Below are 20,747 nucleotides of genomic sequence, written 5' to 3' on the forward strand. Positions count from 1 at the left end.
ATCGATGTTGTTAAAGATGAAGCAATAAAAAAATTAAGCTGATTTTCTGGCAACTGAAAGTGGAGTGTGAACACTACTCTTTGTATGTTTTCATATTTGTTAAAGATTGTGAATATGAATTATCTGCTGTATTGTCAATAATATGTCTTTCGGTCCATTGATGTCCATTTTCTAAAACAAACTATTCCAGAATAAGGAGCTACTTCTGGCAGCACCCATGTTCATGACATAAACCATCATCGGACGAGGCAGCAGATCATTACAGGGTACGGAATCACATATATGTACACCCACATTCGTCCACACTACATCATAAATCATGGTCTTTTAAATGAAGTATCATAAAAAATGAGGGCATCGTCATTGCAATAAAATGCTACACTATACTGCACTTGAGTCAAGATTTATATATTTGCTGTTCTCGGTTGGTTCCATTATTCTCTGGATAGGTTAAGAATCTATAAGGATGTCTGTATGTTCATAGACACAAATATATGTAGATATCTCAAAAACATATATGCATCACATGTTGTATACAACAAAATATAATGAAACACAGACTAGGAATGGGTTCAACACCAGTTATTCAAGAAACAATAGCCAAAGTAGGCAGTAGATAGATGATCTAAACCTTCCCGTAAAATTTACGCATGAGGGCTATGGACATAAAATGGGGAATGGAGGCCGGTCAGCACACAGCCATTGTCCGGAATGTGTGGCTGATTAATTTGTCGTGTTTGTTTTTGTCCCTATGTCTATTAATTTTTTATTCCCATTTGTTATTACCTTTCATTCTTTTTTCAGTAACATTACAGGAACTCATTAGTATTTAATTTCTGACGTTTTCATTTTGTTCTGATCTATTATTAATTTTTATTTGTTGTGTTGACTTTTTATCGTTCTCAATGTTTTTAACAGGCATGGCTGTTTCTGGGCCGTAGACACAGCATGTTGCTAGGCAACGTGCTGTGAACCTGTGCCGACACAACCGCACTGTAAAAAATGGCAACATGCACAGCAAAGCACCCCAAATATGACTAATCCATGGAAACACTTTGAGAAACATCAGCTAAAAAAAAGGTATTTTAGGTAAAGAAAATCTGCTTTTTAATAATTTTTCATTTCTGACTTTGTTTCTAGAAACACGAAAAAAGATATATAATTAATTCTATGTATCAGGGTAGCTAACATCCTATACTATTTTCCTACCAACTCCTAAAAGAAACACCTTTATAGTCTCTACTGCTTACAAAATTAGTTTTTTCCTAGTGACTTCCACGATGTTCCAGCAAACACTTTAGCCATCACCTTTTAGAAAACACTAACTGCCTGGATGTGAGTGCAACTGCAAGATATTCCTAAATATACTAAAACCAACTGATTTTGTTTCTACAATTTCAATTGGTTTTTGATAATTTAATAATTTTTTGATAATTCTAGCCTATCCTTAACACACATGCAAAAATATAATTTTTTATATACTGCAAATATATTTATATATATAGTATTTATTAGCCATGTTACCTGTTGAAGGCAAGTAATAGAATATATTAAAAAATATTTGTTATCTCTTGCCCTACATGCACCTTCAGTGCCTCATTTGTCTGAACCTCACTTGACTGGTGCTCCATCTTTTGAGTGCATTCCCATAAAGCCTGCTACTCCGTCTGCCTTTATATTTCTCGTCTTCGAAATTTAAAGCTTGAAGGAAACCCTCAGCATGCCACCTACACCTTTACTCCTCCTTCTGTGTTCCACACTCGCTCTTTCGTGCCTTTCAACACAGCCAAACTGACCAAACAGATTACTCTTAGGTACCAGACACACACACACACATACACACATTTCTTTGCAACGAATGACAATCTTTTATACAGAAGATTGTCAGACGTATGAGCATTTAGAGCGTTTCACAGGTTTGTGCTGGACAAAGACAGGGAAGGAATTACAGTAAGAGTGAAAGCATCTGCTAACATCTGTTCCGTCTATTTCCTTAGAATAGAAGACCTTGGAGGACAACTGAGGACACATTCAATACCTGTGAAGCCCTACCCCTTCTGGTAATGGACATGTTTAAATGGAAAGACAAGCTGAAGTCACCGTTCAGACTCGGATAGTCTCGATCAGAGCTCCTCCCCGCTGAGAAACTTTTATTTTGAAACGGCAACTGAAACTTATTTACTCTTGGCACAACTGCACCCCATGTTTTACCCCAATTGCTTCCTATGGGCCCCCAACCCTCATTTCTTTTGTGTTCTATCTTTATTTACTGTATATATATATATTTAGCCTACACCAGTGCTTTCCGTAAGTGAAATGGAAATATTTAATTTCGTGGAAATATTTAAGTTTCATTGCATAGTTGTGTGTATGTAGATATATATGTGTGTGTGTGTGGTATATGTGTGTGCATTTCGTATGTTTAAAAATAATGTATATATATATGTTTACAGAGTATATGTTTTACATATGCATTAATATATAAAGTCCTGCGGTGGGTTGGCACCCTGCCCGGGATTGGTTCCCTGCCTTGTGCCCTGTGTTGGCTGGGATTGGCTCCAGCAGACCCCCGTGACCCTGTGTTCGGATTCAGCGGGTTGGACAATGGATGGATGGATGGATTAATATATAAATATTTATATAACACAGAGTGAGACTATATAATGAATGCATTCATTAGGTTACATTTTATTCTTATTTCTCTGATTCATTAAGTGGGTTTACAACAGAGATGTGCTTGGATGGACAGTCACTTTTTTATTATATTAACAACTTTTACGATATAGCTAATCATACTGTTAATCTTTTGGAACCTGTTAACAACACAGAAAATTTATAATGAAAATAAAGTTCCTCCGAATTGAATAGCACTATAACAAAATTATTATTTAAGGACAGAAGGTCTTTTCAGTAAAACTTTCAAAAGACAATGTCTGATTTACGAAAATATATATAAAAATATGTGGCCAAAACTTCAACATGAAAAAGTTTAGCCTTGTTGAAGTTCCACTGCAAACATTCAACTGTCAGCCATAATTAGAAAGCTTTTGGGAGCACACACAATATCCCTTTTTTAAATAAACTTGATGTCACACAAATGAGGACTCAAATGGCAAGTAATTTTAGAATTGAAATCTAGTGGTTATGTCAGTAATTCAATTATTGTAATTGAATTTGTGTTACAAGAAAAGTATTTTCATGAAAAATAATTACAAGGATTTTGAACAGGATTTTCATTCCTAATTGTTTAAATGGACAGGAGGGAGAAGTTTACTTTTTATTTAAAATGTTTACATCATACGTCTCCCATTATTTTCATTCTGAAAATGAGGTTCCTCCATTGGTGCAGCAATATTTTCATCACACAGACTGAAGTGTGTGGGGGGTTACTGAACCTTTTTTTTTTCTCTTCTCTCCCCCTCTCTCTCTCCTTTCTCAATTTAGGCGGCAGCCAGCAAGGCCGCAAGGGTATTATTAAGGTAAATGATTGGTTTGAACAGAAAGTGAACTCCAGTTCAGTGCAATAAAGAGTTAATTAAAGTTTACCACCAAACATCAAGAAAAGCAGGATGTTGATTAGATTTCAGCTTTAAGTGCAGATACACAATGGCTGGCTCAATTAGCATAGCTATCAAATGACATGCAATGACAATTATGCATTTACAATAAATAATGGACTGAAAAGTACTAATCGGCACCTTCCCACTAAAAGGTGGGAAGTATCAGGTGTATTTCATTTCAGGTCTACAAAATCAATTTCTAGCTTTTTTATGTTATCTTTTCAGACTGTTTACATAGTTTGCAAAGACATACATTTTAAATTTACGCATCTGCGCTAATAAAACGGAATAGTGCTTCTTAAAGAGCGACTTAACTCGGCCATTAGTTGCTTGTTGTGAAGTATTTCTGGATCCTCTCACTGGCCTTCAATTTAATTTAAATGAAATAGAGCAACAGACTTCAGTTTCCTCTAATGGGTTTTTAATACAGTTTAAAAAGATTTTTTTTTTAAGTTTTAAACTATTATGACTAAGTTCTTCATACCCAAATATATAATTATTATGGGGAGTGTTTATCTAAAAATGGTACACAAAGGCATGAGCCGCTGCATGTTAGGCTGCTGTTAATAATCCCCTCCAGCCATGATGCGTCTTTTGAAATTGACTCTCAAATGTCAAAGCAGGGACAAATTTAGGACAATACTTGAATTTGAAACCCAGGCCCCGACCAATAGCAACACAATCCCCAGAAACAACAGTTTTTTCTATTATGTTGCTTTTTCTGTTCTTTTTTTTTATCTACAGGATTTTGTCCCTTAATTCTTAATTTGCGGCTCTTCTCTAAGCTCCTCTTAGTGCCTATTGAAATTTTGTCCCTAGTTTAACTACAGCTTTAATTTTACTGATACCAGGTTGTAATTTATATCATATGTATAGTGCCTCGTGAGGGGGCCCACCATTATTAAAAATAAAGTTTAATCTATGATGGTCTACAATGCCAGCTTCTGCTTTGCTTGTCCTGATAATAAGGCCATTGTTACATGCAGATAGCATGACTTTCCCCAGATAAAACAAAACACCAGAAATCCATAGGCATCACTTATTGGAACTCAAACACCAGCCTCCCTTCAGCCCACCTCCACATTGCACGCTTAAGGTCCTATCATGCTTTTTTAACAAAAGGTTTTATCTATCCATACACCCTCGTGTCTACTGGCGTGCTGTACCCTGCCAAGCAGGCCTTCTCATTTAGAAATGACAAGTATGGGGCATCAAGTCCAAAATCATCCTCAAGAAGAAAAGTAATGAAAATCCAGTAGAGGTCGATTGGACTGGAGAAAGATGTGCAAATATAAAAATGCAAGTAACCTGCTTTGACATTTGCAATATTAAAAAAGGTGTCCATAGAGATAACAAGCCGAAATAGGACCATATACAGAAAATAAGACCAGATGTACAGAAATTATTCCAAGTTTGACCTTTTCAGGCCAAAATGGTCCCTAAATTCTAAATGTATGCTTAAAATGAGACCATTCTATAAAAATCTATCTATCAATCTATCTATTTTAAAAATGAATTAATAAAATAAGCATTGTATCTGCAAAGACAACAGCATTGTGGAGGACCACTTCCACCACTCTTCTGGTCTTTTTGTCCCATTTTCATGTGGTACCATAGCATCCAAGGCAGTTCTGCCAGGTTCTGCAAGAGCTTCTACCCCTTGACTGTCTGGACTCTGAACTCTGTGCCGCCCCCAGTTCTGCTCCTAGTAGCGAATTTATATGGAGAACATTTGTTACTCCTGTTGATTTTATTTTACTTAATGTACTGTATTACCTACAATGTAATTATTTAGCTATATGTACTTCAGTATATTATTTATTATGTATGTCTTTATAGTCTATCTATCTATTTATAGCATAGCATTGTTTAGTTCTTGTCTTGAACTTGTCCAGTGTTTATGTACAGTATATGTGGCACAGCAGTCCTGGGAAACCCAATTTCATGGCGCTGCAATACTGTGTATGGATGGCATGACAATAAAGCCACTTGACTTGGCCATCTGTCTTGTTACAGGACATCTCACCAATCAATCTTGGTATCTGTGTGCTATACGGTGCCTTTCATGTATATGTATCTGAAGAAAAAAATATAAGGTTATGAAATAAAATAGGAAACATTACAGGCACACAAAAGGTTTGTCTGTAGAGGCTTCAGGTGATGATCCTAAAACCTTGTGGCTCTAACCTTTTTTTTACCTTTTCTCTTTTTTGCAGGTGAAAATTGATGCAGACCTTCATTAACTCTATCTACCTATCTATCTATCTATCTATCTATCTATCTATCAAAATATTAATTAAAGACATAAAAAATTCAATAACCGTAAATAAAATACTTGTTTAGCTACCTTTGACAACTCTGACCTCCAACCTCTTTGATGCTCAATACAACCCCAGATGTGCTCTTAACTCAAAAGTCTAATTTATTCTTCACATAATTAATGAAAGATAAAAGACAGCCAGAAAAATAATTAAACAAGGCATACAATTCTTGGTTCAAACTGCATTTAAAGTTCATTTGTTTTGTTTTGTGTTGTGTTGAATTGTATTGTATTTATTTATACGAGGGATTACAATGCACAAAATGAAAATTATAACATAAATTTTATGGATTTTTGTCATCTCAAATTCTTTAACGTTAAAATATATTATATTCCCTTTTAAGCTCTTATGTATTTTTCACAAATAGCAAAAAATGGCCAAAAATAATATAAAATGTATTATTTTTCATTGAGTAAAAAACTGAATTTAAACAGTAAGTTAAATTAATTTTAAGTATTTATATATTAACAATTAAAGACACTAAATTACCTGTAAAATAATATAAAGTATATCATTTCACAATTTTTCCTGTTTTGACCCTCAAACTCTTTAATCCTAGATACAATTCTGCATTTAAATTAATTTGCTTTAATTCCGTTTCTTAGTGATATAGTTCTTTATTCTAGTTCTAATTTGTTTTTATTTTTTTTTTGATGCAACATTTTCTCTGACATCTTGTGAAGTACTTTGAGCTACAGTCCATATATGAAAATGTGCTATAGAAATAAATGTTATTTCGAATGAGAAATTAAATTCAAGCCAATAATATAAAAATATATAATATTCACTGGCTTAATTTAATTTGCTAAGACTATATCAAATATCTATCTATCTATCTATCTATCTATCTATCTATCTATCTATCTATCTATCTATCTATCTATCTATCTAATATACATATGCACACAAATATACATTATTTATGTATATATACATATATATGATTGTGTGTGTATTACGCAAAGCATATTTTCAAATATTAAAAAAATCTGACATAAGAAAATGATACAGTATGTAGTCTTTACACACACCAAACACTCAGTGTTTAAATTAGGATTTTTTTTTTAAATGAAATACTGTAAGCACTTTGAGGATGAAAAAGGTGCTATATTAATAAAATGTATTGTTATTATTGTAAAGCACTACATCCTATGAATGAAAATTATTATTATTATTATTTATCAATTCTTCATTTTCACAATCTCACTTTTGTATTGCAAAATTGTTCTAAAATATATAACTAACGAAAAAGGCAATTTCCTTTATTAAAAATATAAAAACTGCTTCATTATTGTTCAGCCATATATGCCCTCTTCCATGAAAAGGTCCTTACTGTACATAACATTGCACCAATCTGATTTCTTTCTTTATTATTATCAATTAATAAACTGTACCCTGCCATTAGTGGGCTTTTCATGTGGGGTAACATGGAGGGGCAGATGAGTAAAGTACACGACCAGTTAACTAATAGGCTTGGGGTAAAAAAAAAAAAAAGATTGAGTGAACGTATTGGGGAATTAAGTGGAATCCCCATGGAGAGGGACGAGCACAGAGAACCTTTCGGTACTGCGCAGCTCAAACGGTTTTATTTGAGATTACACTGTCTAACACATCGTTGATACCAACTGAGCTGAATATTACCTTAAGATTTGATTGGAAAGCTCCCTTTCTGGCCTACATTTCATGCAAATTTAGGCAGAGTTTTTCAGGTTTTCTTTTTTTTTTTTTTTTGAGTGGGGGATTAAAAATCAGCTGTCATTAATTTTTTTTTTTCCTCCAACTTCCCATTTTTTTTTTCCAAAGCATTCTTAATAAAAAAAAAAAAAAAGGAAGAAAGAAAAGAAAAATTGCTGGTACGTTATGATATAAAGTTTCATATTTTCAAAAGCCATATGACAGATGCTGAAAGACTTACAATACAACGCAGGAGCCATTTAAATTTCCCCACAAATAAAAGAAGTAGCCAGTGAAGTGTAGCTCCAGACTGAGACAGGATGTGAGAAGGCCAGTATTAAGCAAATGCTTCTCGAGGGATTTCTCCAACTCTCCTCAGCACTGCTCCAGTGTAAACACTGAGCCAGTTGTCTGTCTGCTACAATTCTGTCACCACAGGTGCAATGCCTGCGTGAATGTGTCATCTTCAGACAAACGCAAGCCAGCGCTTGTCTTTTACATATGCATAATGTACAAGCTAATTTGTCACTTTATTTAGCATTCTGTACTTATGAATTTTTAATTTAATTTTTTTTATGGGGGGGGGGCACATTATCCAATAAGACAGTTAAATATGATAAGACGCCTGTGTAATATGAACCGGTCTTTTCGCTGAACGGTTTATGTCATAGAGCTACCCCCCTTGTCTTTAAACGGCCCAGCTTGGGGGTAAAAAAAAAAAGTCAAGAGTGTGCATATAAATGCAGCCTGGTGAACGGGTGAACGTTAAAAAAAACCCGAAAATGGGGGTTGGGTGTAGCGGCACATTGCATAAGAAGTGGCTAAAAGAGAAAAAAAAAAAAAAGGCCCCACCCATGTGTGTAGCCACCCCGCCTCACAAGACCACGGACGGACGGAGGCGAGAGGCCGCCTGAAGTATCATTCATGAATAAATCAGGGGCGAGCCGGTGAAAGTACGGCCTGTGTCATGCTTGTTGACAGGAGGTACTTAAACAGGCCTTCATGACCAACAACACTTAGCACAACATTATGGTTCCCTTTTGAACCCAAACTCGTTTGAGCAAAAAGAGACCTCCTCTGCCATTCTCTCCTACTGATTCCGAATTTGCACATCTGTTGTTGCTTTTTTCTTGCGTTTTTTTTGTTTTTTTCCCCCAACATGTCAAGTATCTGCTGGTGCTTCCTTTGAAAATAAAAATGATTGTGGATATTGAAAAGCCTTTTTAATTCAAGCTTTCCAAACAAAAAAAAAAAAAAGAGCATGTTATTTTATAAAGTATTTTTTAGGCACCTTCTAGATTAAATATAAAAAAAGTAAAATAGCACCAAAAAAAAACATTTATTTACCTATAGGAAAATAAAAAATGATTTCTTGGAGTGCTAATAAAAGATATATTTAATCTACAATAAGCTGTATGCTAAATAGGTTACAATTTTCCCCAAAAAGGTACATTATGAACTTCATCAAGTCGTCACAATCAGTAGACCTAAATAAGCAAAGAGGTGAAATTGTCTCAGTTTTCAGAATGGGAATTTTGTTGTAGCACAGAAGAGTCACTTCGGCCCTGTAGAAACATGCCAGGGGAATTTGAAATGTTTTACACACAACTGGGTTGTAAAGATTTTATCAGATTTATTTATTTATTTATTTTTGCCCATACATGAAAGCGTTCTCGACAAATGATGCTGGCCCAGGCACATGCATGTTTTCAACCCTGCCCCCCAATCTCAGACACACACACACACACCACCCCAGCGGACTGCTTTTATTTATTTTTCACTACAACTACTAGCATCACAGACATTTTGGATTCAGGTGACCACTGTTATTTCAAACAAGGCCACTTACAAGGGAGGGGAAGGGGCAAGGAGTCACAACCCTGTGGTACAAGCCACATGCAAGGTTACTGGGAGCAGAGCCCCAGCTGAACCAAAATAAAAGGCGGTGTATCCCTGACCAGACTTGATCCGTCACAGATACACTTTTGATTGTTGTGGGATAGTCTGATGTCGTGCCACCGATGGATTAAAAGGAGCGCAGTTCGTATTGGCGACAAAGTTGATCCGACGTTGTTAAGCTACGGAGAAAGGGGATGACAACGCCTGAAGTTTCCATTGGCGTGGGACGTTTTCAGCCGTCTTTTTTATGGCAATGAGGAAATAAACCCGCTAGAAGGTACAAGTAAACAAACGAACAAACTACATTTTATTAAACAAAAAGGCATTGCAAGAGATAAGTCACTTGGATAAGAATTGTGAACAACTGTTTAAAATCTCTTACACGTTTACCTTCGATGACACGGGCTGAAATCTCGAACAATCACAATGACGACATTTGATGTACATAAATATTAAATTCTATGCCTTCGACATTCAGTCTTTCATTGATACATGTTTAGGAGAGTCTCAAACACCAGGACTTTCTGCACAATTGCCAGCTGCCAACAAAACTTTCCACTTCAAAATCTCTTTTGTTTTAAAAGTCAGGCAGACAAAAGCCTGCAAATGATGGGAGTTCACACACATGGCAGTTAAAAAAAAAAAAAAAGAATTTTAACATCTGGCAGAATATGTCAAAACTTGTTTGAATGGACCTTAAACTGATAATTACCATGACCTGAAAACATTGTGGAACCTGTTTAAAATGCACCAACAAAAATAATTATCCACACTGCATCCCTTTGCAGATGGACAGGCAAAATCTGAGCTCCACTTCTAAAGGCAGCCTGCTTTAGTTTCTATTATGGCAGAGCAGCAGTCGTAATTAAAAACGTTGATCACTTTGTTTAAATCTGCCGTAAACACTGGCTGTTGTCAAATTTTCATTTTTTTTTTTTAAATTAGCATATGAATGGTATAAAATGGTGAATGAAAGGTCAAACTTCAGATGCTGCAACCTTTGAAACAAGGAAAGAAGGCAAAGAAAGAGGAAAAAAAAATTCCACCTCAACACGAGACAATTCTTTTGTACAACCGTTTGCGTTCAGCATGAAAGATCATATAAATCGGGAAGAATTAATACAGGCAATACGCCCTGTTGAAACATTTCCTGCGCTCATGCTGAGAACGGACGTAATGGGAACTATTTTAGTAATCAAAACGTTTCCCAGCATAGCGTATATTTAGTGTATATTTACACTATGTTTATAATATTAAGTTTAAGTACCTGTGAACTTTATGTAAACTGTATGAAATAAGCGCTTTCGCGTGCATATTTGTTCATATGTAAACATTTAAAAAAACAGAATATAAAAGCAAAGACATACTGCACTCTAGTACCAATGCGGTGATGCTTAGAACAGGCACAAGAAGTTTGAAACATTCTGATTAAAACTGAAAGGGGATACAACAAAATAACAAAATAAAGAGAAAGACCTGAGTAGCCACTGGCCGATACCAGACACAGTTTTCAGAAAAAAACACGTCAAAAAAAAGAACAAGCCCATGGATTTTCTTTTTGTACATTAGTTTCACATCGTATGAGTTTAAGGTTGGTGATCAACCCTTATAATCCAAAAAAAAAAAAAGAATGAACATCCTTGACACAGGATGGTCAATATTTAGTTAGCTGCATGCCTGGCATGTAGTTGAAAATCTACAGTATACAAACCCAGAAACCTTTATTTATCAGCCTCAAGCTGTGCCATTTTCATACATATTACTTCACACGATGACAGAATCTGAGGGCATCTTGGAAGGCTTCTGAAATATGAGCCTATGCTTGTTTTCTCAAGTCCTCGACAAACACATCTTTAGGGAGAGCTAAGGCTCGGCAATAAAGAAAAGAGGAGGCTGCATTTTCATCTTGCTTTCATCTTAGTCATTCAGTCAACCACTGAATGCCCTATTCAACATTGCTTTTCATTATGCAAAAAAATGCTAATCCTTTTCCTATGCTTTCACACTTGTATAAACCCCCATTTCTTCCACTGAAAAGCAATTATATCAGTTTACATTTCTGTCAAAAAAACAGGATTAATGCTAGAATACTCACATCTCTCCTGGTTTCCATATTTTGCTATAGGAGCCTAGAGATTATTAGCAGAAGTATTTTCACTGCGTTATAACGGGTTTACTTGAAGATGTGGTGGTTTAATTAGCCAAAGGGTGGTTGCTGTTGTTGTGGTGGTGGTGGTGGTGGTGGTTAGTGGAGGTGATTTGGGTAGTGGTGATGTTGGAGGGGACACAAGAAAGCTTTAGTTGCTGTGGAAACTCTTTACACTGACAGAAGTGACCTTCCTTTTCTGAGACTTGAATAGACAGAGATTCAGTCTGGTCTATTAATCAGAAATTATCAAAGAACGTTACTGGACTAGTTGATACCGTCCGGTTTTGGAACAGCAACGATAGGCAAGTCACTAGCTACCTCTGTCTTCATAGATAATGAAGAACCGTGACAAACGAGGCAAGCGTGTTAGAGGGGGGAAAAAAAGTGGGAGAGCGAGAGTGGGCGAGCGAGCGAGCGAGCGAGTGAGGGAGACACACACACAATTCGTTTGCATATGCAAATTCCCACACAAGGGGAAACATGTACAAACAAGTGTCACTGTAAGGTGGATTAGGGAAACAAGGCTTTCTTTTTTAGGAGACACTATAGGCCAGGACATTAGTCAGCACAATTAAGCAAGTCTCCATGGAGACTAATGAAATTTTGCTATGGCACGAGTTAAATTAGAGAGCTAGTTATGTGTTTCCACAATCCAACTCAAAAATCCATTATTTGCAGGCGAACAATGCACCATTTGTGCTCAGCTGATCTCCGCTAGCTGAACAAGCCTCTAAGTTGACAATTTGCATATGTTAATATAATTAAGTACTAATTACATGAAACTTGTACATATTCACATGCACTTTCCCTGGGCGCTTTTCATTTTGAACTCGATCCAAGTCTTTAACCCTTCAGACAGTTTCTAAGGAGAAAAAGGCTCGGCGTGTTACAGTACAGCCTCGGGGCTGACACAAGGCCTTGCACTTAATACATTAAGCCTACTCCTGACTTCTCATCTTTCCGCCCACAAGACTACAAGGTATTTAAGGGGGGCTTTTAAATCTTCTGGACCTGTACATGTTTTGTAACCCTGTATCCTAGCAAACTCAATTGGTCTATCAACAAAAGCAAAACAGTTCTGAAATAATGAAGTTATAATTTCACACAGTGATATTGGGAGCTATCATCAGGGAAAATGCTACGAGTACTTGGGCATTTTTTTTTCTTTTCTTTTCTTCTTTTTCAGCGTGAAGTGATGATAAAGGTTATAGCAATCTATAACAAATGAGCACCAGATTAATATATGCAAAAGGCAATTAAGCAATGCTAATTACTTTGACAGAGTTAATTAAATATAATTACACATTTTTGGCAACAGCATAAAGCACAGTTTAAGATTAATTTTATTGCAATTAATTGTAAATAAGAATAAATTAACTGTGTGTTTTGACAGGCATGAATAAAACCTTTTCAAATTAGACAGCAGTGCAAGAAGCAGCGGAAAAAAAAAAAAGCAAGGGGGGGCACACAGGGGGAGAAAGGGGCGGGGATGGAAGAGAGAGGATCATTTATTATTTTAGCGTCACACCTTAAAAGCATTTTGGAGAATCCCCACCAAAAAAATGTAACTCTGAACTAGAATAGACGGGAATCTTAAATTAAAAACAAGAATGACCCCTCCCACAGACTCAAGGTCTCCTTTGTCCTTCGTTTCTGTGCATTTCTGTTAGTGAGCTAAATTAAGCAAGTCGGCCGAAAGTTTTAGGAAAGAACATCTCGCACCAAATGGAAAATATGCTGCATCACGTATGAAATTTGTGCAGCTGTGCACAACTTCATCCAGATGGTTTTCAAGATTATAAAACACTAACAGAAAAATAGGTAATAAACCTTCTCAAGATTCTGTCATAATGGTGACGTCTGCCTGTGCTTCCTCGTTTTTTATTTCCTTGAGTATCGTTTGGCTTGTCTGGCTATTACCGTGCAACTATACCAAGACATTTTGTTTGTTGTTGTTTTGGATAATTCAGTAAGGGAATACAAAGATTGTGGTGTGTCTTTCTTTGAAGGGTCACGCTTTACATTCACCCAGAGAAGGCATGGCTTTCTCTGGTGACCTCTGACACTGGGCAGATTGTAGATATTTCATTCTTTAACACAAAGCACTCAGAAATGTGTTCCGCTTTGCATATACACACACGTCTGTAAATGAAAAAACGTCTTTAAGGGTAATCCCAAAAAAATATCGATGGATGCAATGGAGACAAATTGACTTTATCTGCTTGCGTAAAGCATAGACTTTTGTAAACTCGCATATTGGCAAACTTATTATTATTTGGATGACAGCTATAATTTATAAAGAAATTAAAAGGCATGAGCCTAAAGAAGGTGAATCACACTGATGCGTTTGTTGTATCCTAAGGAAAGGAGAATTAATTTCACAATCTCCAGTCTCATGAAAATGAGAAAATAGCACAGAAGCTTGAAGACAAGAAAATAACAGTCAATGAGTGAGACAGTGAGATTGCTTTTTGATTAGTAGATGTATTAAGGAATTATAAAAAATGGTATTTTTAAACAGCCGTTTGGTTTCAGACTTACATACATACAGATACTGCTGAAACATATTGTGTATACACATTAAACATCATCTGTGTAAAAAATATTTAGATACACGATGATGTATTTAATACGTCGAAGCATTTATTACATATGTATTTATAAATGTGTATACACATACACTGCAACATTTTGTACAAACACTAAAGGCTAAATGTAAAAATATACAGTAAATATTTATATTAATAGGCATATGCTACATGTGTACATGCTCACACACATACATCTGGCACATCGATGATGTATTATAATAATACATGCTGACATGCTGTACATTTATATATTTGGATTGCTAACATACACATACATAATTTACAAGCACAAAAAATGCTTACTTATCTATACACACCCTACATGTATGCATATGTACTATTGATTTAATTAGATTTCTAGATATAAACATAAATAAAATACATTCATACAATAAAAAGTTTACAAATGCGCTGCTGCTTTACACTATTTCCAACAATAAAAGATTTTTTTTGTTTTTAATAATACAAGAAAGTCAATTTAATGTCATATGATTTTGTCTATTTTTTTTCCATCATTAAAGACTTACAATAAATTTATTTTGCATGGAAAGAGCTCTCCTGGAGAATAGTAAACAAACCATAAAAATGAAAGGGGGATTCATTGATTTTAAATGAATCGATAGAAGATTAGCAATTTTTGTTTTGGCTTTAAGACACACAAACATTTCCGTTTGGGCCTTCAGATCAGGTACTGGAAGGCCGACAGTTAAGCATCTTTGCGACACCTCTTTTTTTTTCTATGTAAAACAGTAAAAACACAGTTAAAGGGCTGCAAGGAGCCTTCCTTCTGTAGTGAAGGATTCTAAATCATCCAGCCTCTTCTATTAGACTGGAGACTTATTGAGGTAGAAACCATAAAAAATGAAGAAGGGAAATTTAATCCCTGAAATATTGATTTGCACATTAATATCATATAGGCAGAGGGCAATTTGGCTTCATGGAAATGACACTCTCTCGACCCTGGGAGAAGCCAGAGCCAATCTTAGAGCTGAACATGTCTGAATCTTAAGAGTTATTAAGGGCTTTCCTTCTTTGCCTTTATGAGATTCTTCTCCGTCTACCAGTGCAATCTGAAATGTATTATCTTTAAAAAATAATTGTAAACCTCGGGGGATTTCTAGTTAATGGAAGAGAAAGTAAACCACATTAGATTTTGAAATGCAACATTAACCCATGCAATCAACAAAAACCTCCTTAATTTAACATGCCCTATTTAAATATTAATGTCATTCTAAAATCATGCTAAAGTCATACTTCCAGTCTTTAAAATAATGAAAGAATAAAAAGATATCTTCAGCCTGCAGTTTTTCTTTCTTTCTTTCTTTTTTATTTATTTGTTTGTTTGTTATTAGATCTCCCGTTAAATAAAATTATTCCCCACGCGTCGCTGTTTTTACAGCCGATGTGTCTAATCTTGAAAACAAAGGATCATTAGCAATGTTATTATTACTGTGATTATTATTAATGCATGCCCACGGTTAAGGCTATTTTGAATAGATCGCATCAATCAAAAAACGGGGCGGTTTCGTCAACAAACGGACTTGCCTGTTTTATTTATTAATAATAAAAAAAAAATTGTGCTTCTCCGCTCCTTAAAAAAAGACATATAAGAGACATCCATTGTTAGAAACACATCTTCAATTTCAATTGTTTAACTTATGCAATTCAGTTAAATTTGATCGCACAGTCTGTCGATGCTATATTTCTTATTTCTATAATACCGGTCGTCTATCCGATTCCATTCTTCCAACATTTTTCTTTACTTTGAAAAATATTCAAAATCTCGATTTTTCCACTCCGAAGATGAGTTACACACAAAAAGAGAGAGTGCATGTAAACAGGCGGAGGCATGCGAGGTGAAGTAGCGCTTCCTAAGCACGGTTGTCTGTTCGCCAGCGATGCGATGCGGTGCGGTGCGGACAAGCTCTGCTGCTCTGCTGCTTTGTGTTTCGCTCCCTGCTCTCCTTTGCTCTGCTTTTCCTGGGCGATGACTGCTGCGTTTTGCTTTGCTCTCTGAGAAAGCGATCGATGCCCCTGTCACCGTCGCGTCCCAATCGCAGGCAAGTCTCTGCCTCAGACCAAACGAGCGACCATATGAAGGCACGCTTCCATCCACCCTTCTTTCTGTCGCTCTCCTTTTTTTTTATCCCTGCACTCCGGTAATAAAACAAAAATTGCTTTAAATATCAGCACGCGATCAAAGAATCCAGAAGTGCACGGATCCTAGGAAAACACGTAGCACCCCCCATAGAATAATAAAAAAAAAAAAAAGTATTACTTGAAGAAACGAAACGGGAGACGAGGGGGCTGTCAAAACAGAGCCTAGCGGCTTTTTCAAAGTTTCCTCTTCCTTTTCTCCAAGGCTTGCCTGACTCTGCGGCCGGAGAGGGGGCACCAGGAGGAGAGTCCCACCCGGTCTACCGGCTTCCCCTGACAGCTCCGATCAGCACGGAGTAACATCCAAACGACCCGAGGAACTCTGGTACCATGTCACAGGTAACCAAAGGTAAAAGTGGATACAACTGATATTATTATTACTTTGATTATGATGATTATTATTATTACGATATACGGTCAGCCCAACTTCAATCCGCCGATTAAAAAAAAATGCATCACTTCACAAGGTATATACATATACACACACATGCACGCACACAAGAACAACGACATGGCAGTTTAAAGTTATCCGATACTGCCCAGGTCATCCTCCAAAAAAACTGCATCAAAGCGAAGATTCTGACAAACAATACTGTGGGAATTTCTCAAGGTCCGTAACAAAATAGCCCGAGAGACTCGACTAGCTCGCGATCAGCCCGCAAATAAAGATCCAAATACTGCTGCTCAGTGTGTGTCGTCTGAAGTCAAAGACACAACGGGGCTCTTTTAACGGGACTAAACAATATTCCACACTTCACGTTCCGTTTCGTTCTGAACAGACCCGCTTTTTTTCTTTCCGATAAGCCCTCCAGGAGATCGGCTAAACTTTCTGTTATTTAAAGTGGTTTTGGCAACGTCAGGCTTGTCAGTCATATATCTTCCCTCCGTGACAGTTTACAGCTACTAAAATCACACGAACGCACTTGTATAAACAAACTGATACGCAACTTAACAAAAAAATTACTGGCTAAAAGGAGTGAAATCGCGGCGAACAGCCGCAATCGAGGTAGAGTGCGAGTCTGAGAGTGAGGGAGCGAGAGAGAGAGCGGAATATCAAAGATTGTGCAAGATCAACCTAGAAAGATAATCAATACTCGACCTAAATTTAACACGAACTACTCAATAAAAGTTAAAAAAAAACTTACTTTTCCCCCCTCGCTGTTTTCTCCTTTTTGCTCTTCTTCCGTATATCGCAGTAGTTAATGTAGGTCACATCCAATGATCGCAAAAGTTAATTAAAAAATAATAACGATAATCCTTCAACTTTATAGGGAAAAAAATTTAAAAAAAAAATTACGAACAAGAGTGAGGGCATGAAGCGGTCCTTTGGGTCCGACTGTTTAAAGCATGTGTCGACCGCAGCCTTGCAGTTAGGTTGTGAAGGGGTTGGGAAAGGAGGAAAGGAAATGAAAATCCGATATGTCTTTATTCTGCTAATTATTATCGTTTTAGCCCTGTTTAAAAAAAATGGCTGATTAAGTTGAGTGCGCATGTCTTTGTGTGTCTATTCCCGATATGCACTCTGGGAATGAGAGAGCGAGAGGGAGAGAGGGAGAGAGAGGGAGAGAGAGAGAGGTGTAATTAGTGAGGTGATCAACAGTCTCCACATTGCAAATGACGCGCAGCTCAACTTAGAGAGCCGCGGGGCTCGGAGGGCCACAGACACAAAAATGATCTAATGGGAGAAATCTTTAGAGCCGCGTACGGCGCATCAATGGTATGATGTGCAGCGAGACAAAAAATCTGACATCTGACACCCCTAAAATACATAAATCGCCTCTAATCTCAAAAAATGTATGGATGGGCTATGTTTATGTATGGAATATTATTCAGAGCAATTAACTGGCTCTCTAAATAGAAGGGTGCTTTTTGCTGCTCTTAAAATTCCTCCCCTAGAAAAAGGTTTCAAAATGATGTAGGGAAATGTCGAGCGCAGTGTCAGACCAAGCTCAAGAAAAAAATGCACTTTTACCAAACAGAAGAAAAACATAAAACTCGTAAATGTATTGCCCAGAAACCAACATATTTACAGTTCAAGACGGCGAGATTTCCGTCTTTTTGATTATGTTCAGGGATTCTAATTCATCCATTTTTGACTAAAGATCTTGAACAAAAGTTACGTTAAATATATCCTATGGTACATTTTGATGACAGCAGGTATGTGCGACCTGTCTTATTCATGTTTGATTAGTGGCGAGCATAACGAAGACGTATCTTCGGGTTTTGTAATGAAGGTGCTGGGAAAGCAGGAATGCATTATGGTTTTATCACAACACACGACCGTGTGGATACTGCAAGAAACAATATCAAATATGAAAATGTAAGATTGTAGAAAATGATTTTTAAATTCTGTGTGGCACATTTTTTGCATATTTGCATTAAACTGTCATTACAAGATACAATTCCGTTGCAGGTGTTGCCGGAAGAGATATCGCTATGAAGAGTTCCGATTGTATAAATTCCAAGATATGTACAGAAAACTCATTGCACATGTTAACAACAACAACAAAAAATCAATTTATAAATTTATAGAATGCTATTTATAATACACACACACACACACACATAGACAGTGTCGATAAATAAACTAATTCCATACTACACACACCTGCCGTACTGATTTACATTTACATGCATCTTTTTTATAAGTTTAATTTAGTGTACCAATACTCTGGTTACTTCGTTTATTGTTCATGTGTACAAACATGACCGGGCATAAAAATATCTGAAATATTGGATATCATCCTTTTAACAGCACAGCCTAGCATTAGTAACTAAAACTACTGATTGCGATGTAAATATATAAGTAAAATATTGTAAAGAAAAAAGGAGACACCGCTGTAATGTAATTTTTTAGTAAAATAGACAGTATACTCCTTTGGCACTATAAACATTTAGAATGAACAGTATAGTTATTACTCATCTTAATTATTTCATTTTTTTTTTTGGAACTAATGTAAAAGTATAATTTAAAAAATTGTATGCATAATGTAGAAGCAGCAGAGAAAAAAGATGATTTGGGGTATAAGCGTTCATTTCTTTTAAATGATCTATCTATCTATCTATCTATCTATCTATCTATCTATCTATCTATCTATCTATCTATCTATCTATCTATCTATCTATCTATCTATCTATCTATCTATCTATCAGTTTGTCTGACTGTCTAAATCGCAGAAGCAATTCAAGTCTCAAAAACTGTGGATTTACAGAAAAGCTAAATTACATTCGGCTCGGTTCAGATAAAACAGACTTAAATGAAGGTGGTTACAAATGGAGAAAACTACCTAATCTTACACCATTGCAGAGTAAAAATTATTAAAAATCTGTCACTATAATATAACTTAAAACAATTCCACTGAAGCACATCCAGGACATATTGTTTACGTACAAAGGCAAGAGAAATGTGAATCTACTGTATGTTATACTCTTGTCTATAGAGGTGACCGAAGTAAAAAAAAAAAAAAAAGAAGCTTTCATAACAGATTTGCTTTTATTAAAAAGGGAAATGACATATGACTGCTCATTTGCACAAGCAAATCTATCACCCAGTGTTTCTACTATATCATGCAAATTAAAATACAGGTGATCGCTGTGTCTTGCTGACACTCATAAACGCAAGCACAATCAACACACAAGCGTGTATTTAAGGGTGCTGAAATTAAACAGCCCCGTCAACGTCTCACTGATCACACTTACTCCCTCTCTCTCTCTCACACACACACACACACACACTCGTACACATACACGAAATGCACTTTAAGGATCCCTACTTGACGCTGACCTTTTATTTCTCTCTTTCTCTCCTAATAGACGCTATCGAAGAGAGACCCTACAAGATGTTAATCGTTGGGAGAAATCAAGAGATCGGCCGTCCTTTTATGAGAAATCGAAGGAGGTGAATTGAGAGACAGAGAGAGGGAGGGGGCGTGTTGGGGGGGGGGGGTGTTGTGGGGAGTGCGAAAGAGAAAGCAGAGAGGTGAGGAGAGGGAGAGTCGCTTTTGGGATCTCCCAATAAAGAATAAGGGAGAACGGCTGAAACGCCGGATCCGTCCCGTCGGACTGCTGTGTCTGGAGGTCTCTATCTGCGCTCCCTAAAGGTGGTAGAGGGGGAGAGGTACTTTGTATTCCTCGCTGATCTATTGTCGACACAAAACGGTCGTACCAGATAACAACCCAGTGGGATGAAATTGCGGTGTTAACCCTTGAATGATACTCACATATGTATATACTCGGTATATACTGTGATTGATATTTCTTCGATTTTACTCTTGCTCAGGTCGAATTTCCCAGACAGTGTACACAATTAAGTTTCCAAAAACAGGCTGGTTCATAGCCCAACATTCTTGTAGACGAACGTATTCCAGTGAAGACTATCGGCCCCGTATCTGCAGGT

At 36.5% G+C, this 20,747-nt stretch overlaps 1 protein-coding gene across 3 annotated transcripts in view; it reads right to left on the minus strand.

Annotated features, from left to right (window-relative positions):
* The window catches only part of zfhx4 (zinc finger homeobox 4), a 221,842-nt gene extending 203,805 nt beyond the window's left edge, over positions 1-18,037 (minus strand). For all 3 annotated transcript variants that reach the window (XM_028803446.2, XM_028803447.2, XM_028803445.2), the window contains exon 1: positions 17,497-18,037. The gene's annotated coding sequence lies outside the window, so the exon portion shown is untranslated. The remainder of the gene's footprint in view (positions 1-17,496) is intronic.
* Positions 18,038-20,747: the final 2,710 nt, after the last annotated feature.

Source organism: Erpetoichthys calabaricus, chromosome 6 (genome assembly GCF_900747795.2).
Source record: "Erpetoichthys calabaricus chromosome 6, fErpCal1.3, whole genome shotgun sequence".
Taxonomy (NCBI): domain Eukaryota; kingdom Metazoa; phylum Chordata; class Cladistia; order Polypteriformes; family Polypteridae; genus Erpetoichthys; species Erpetoichthys calabaricus.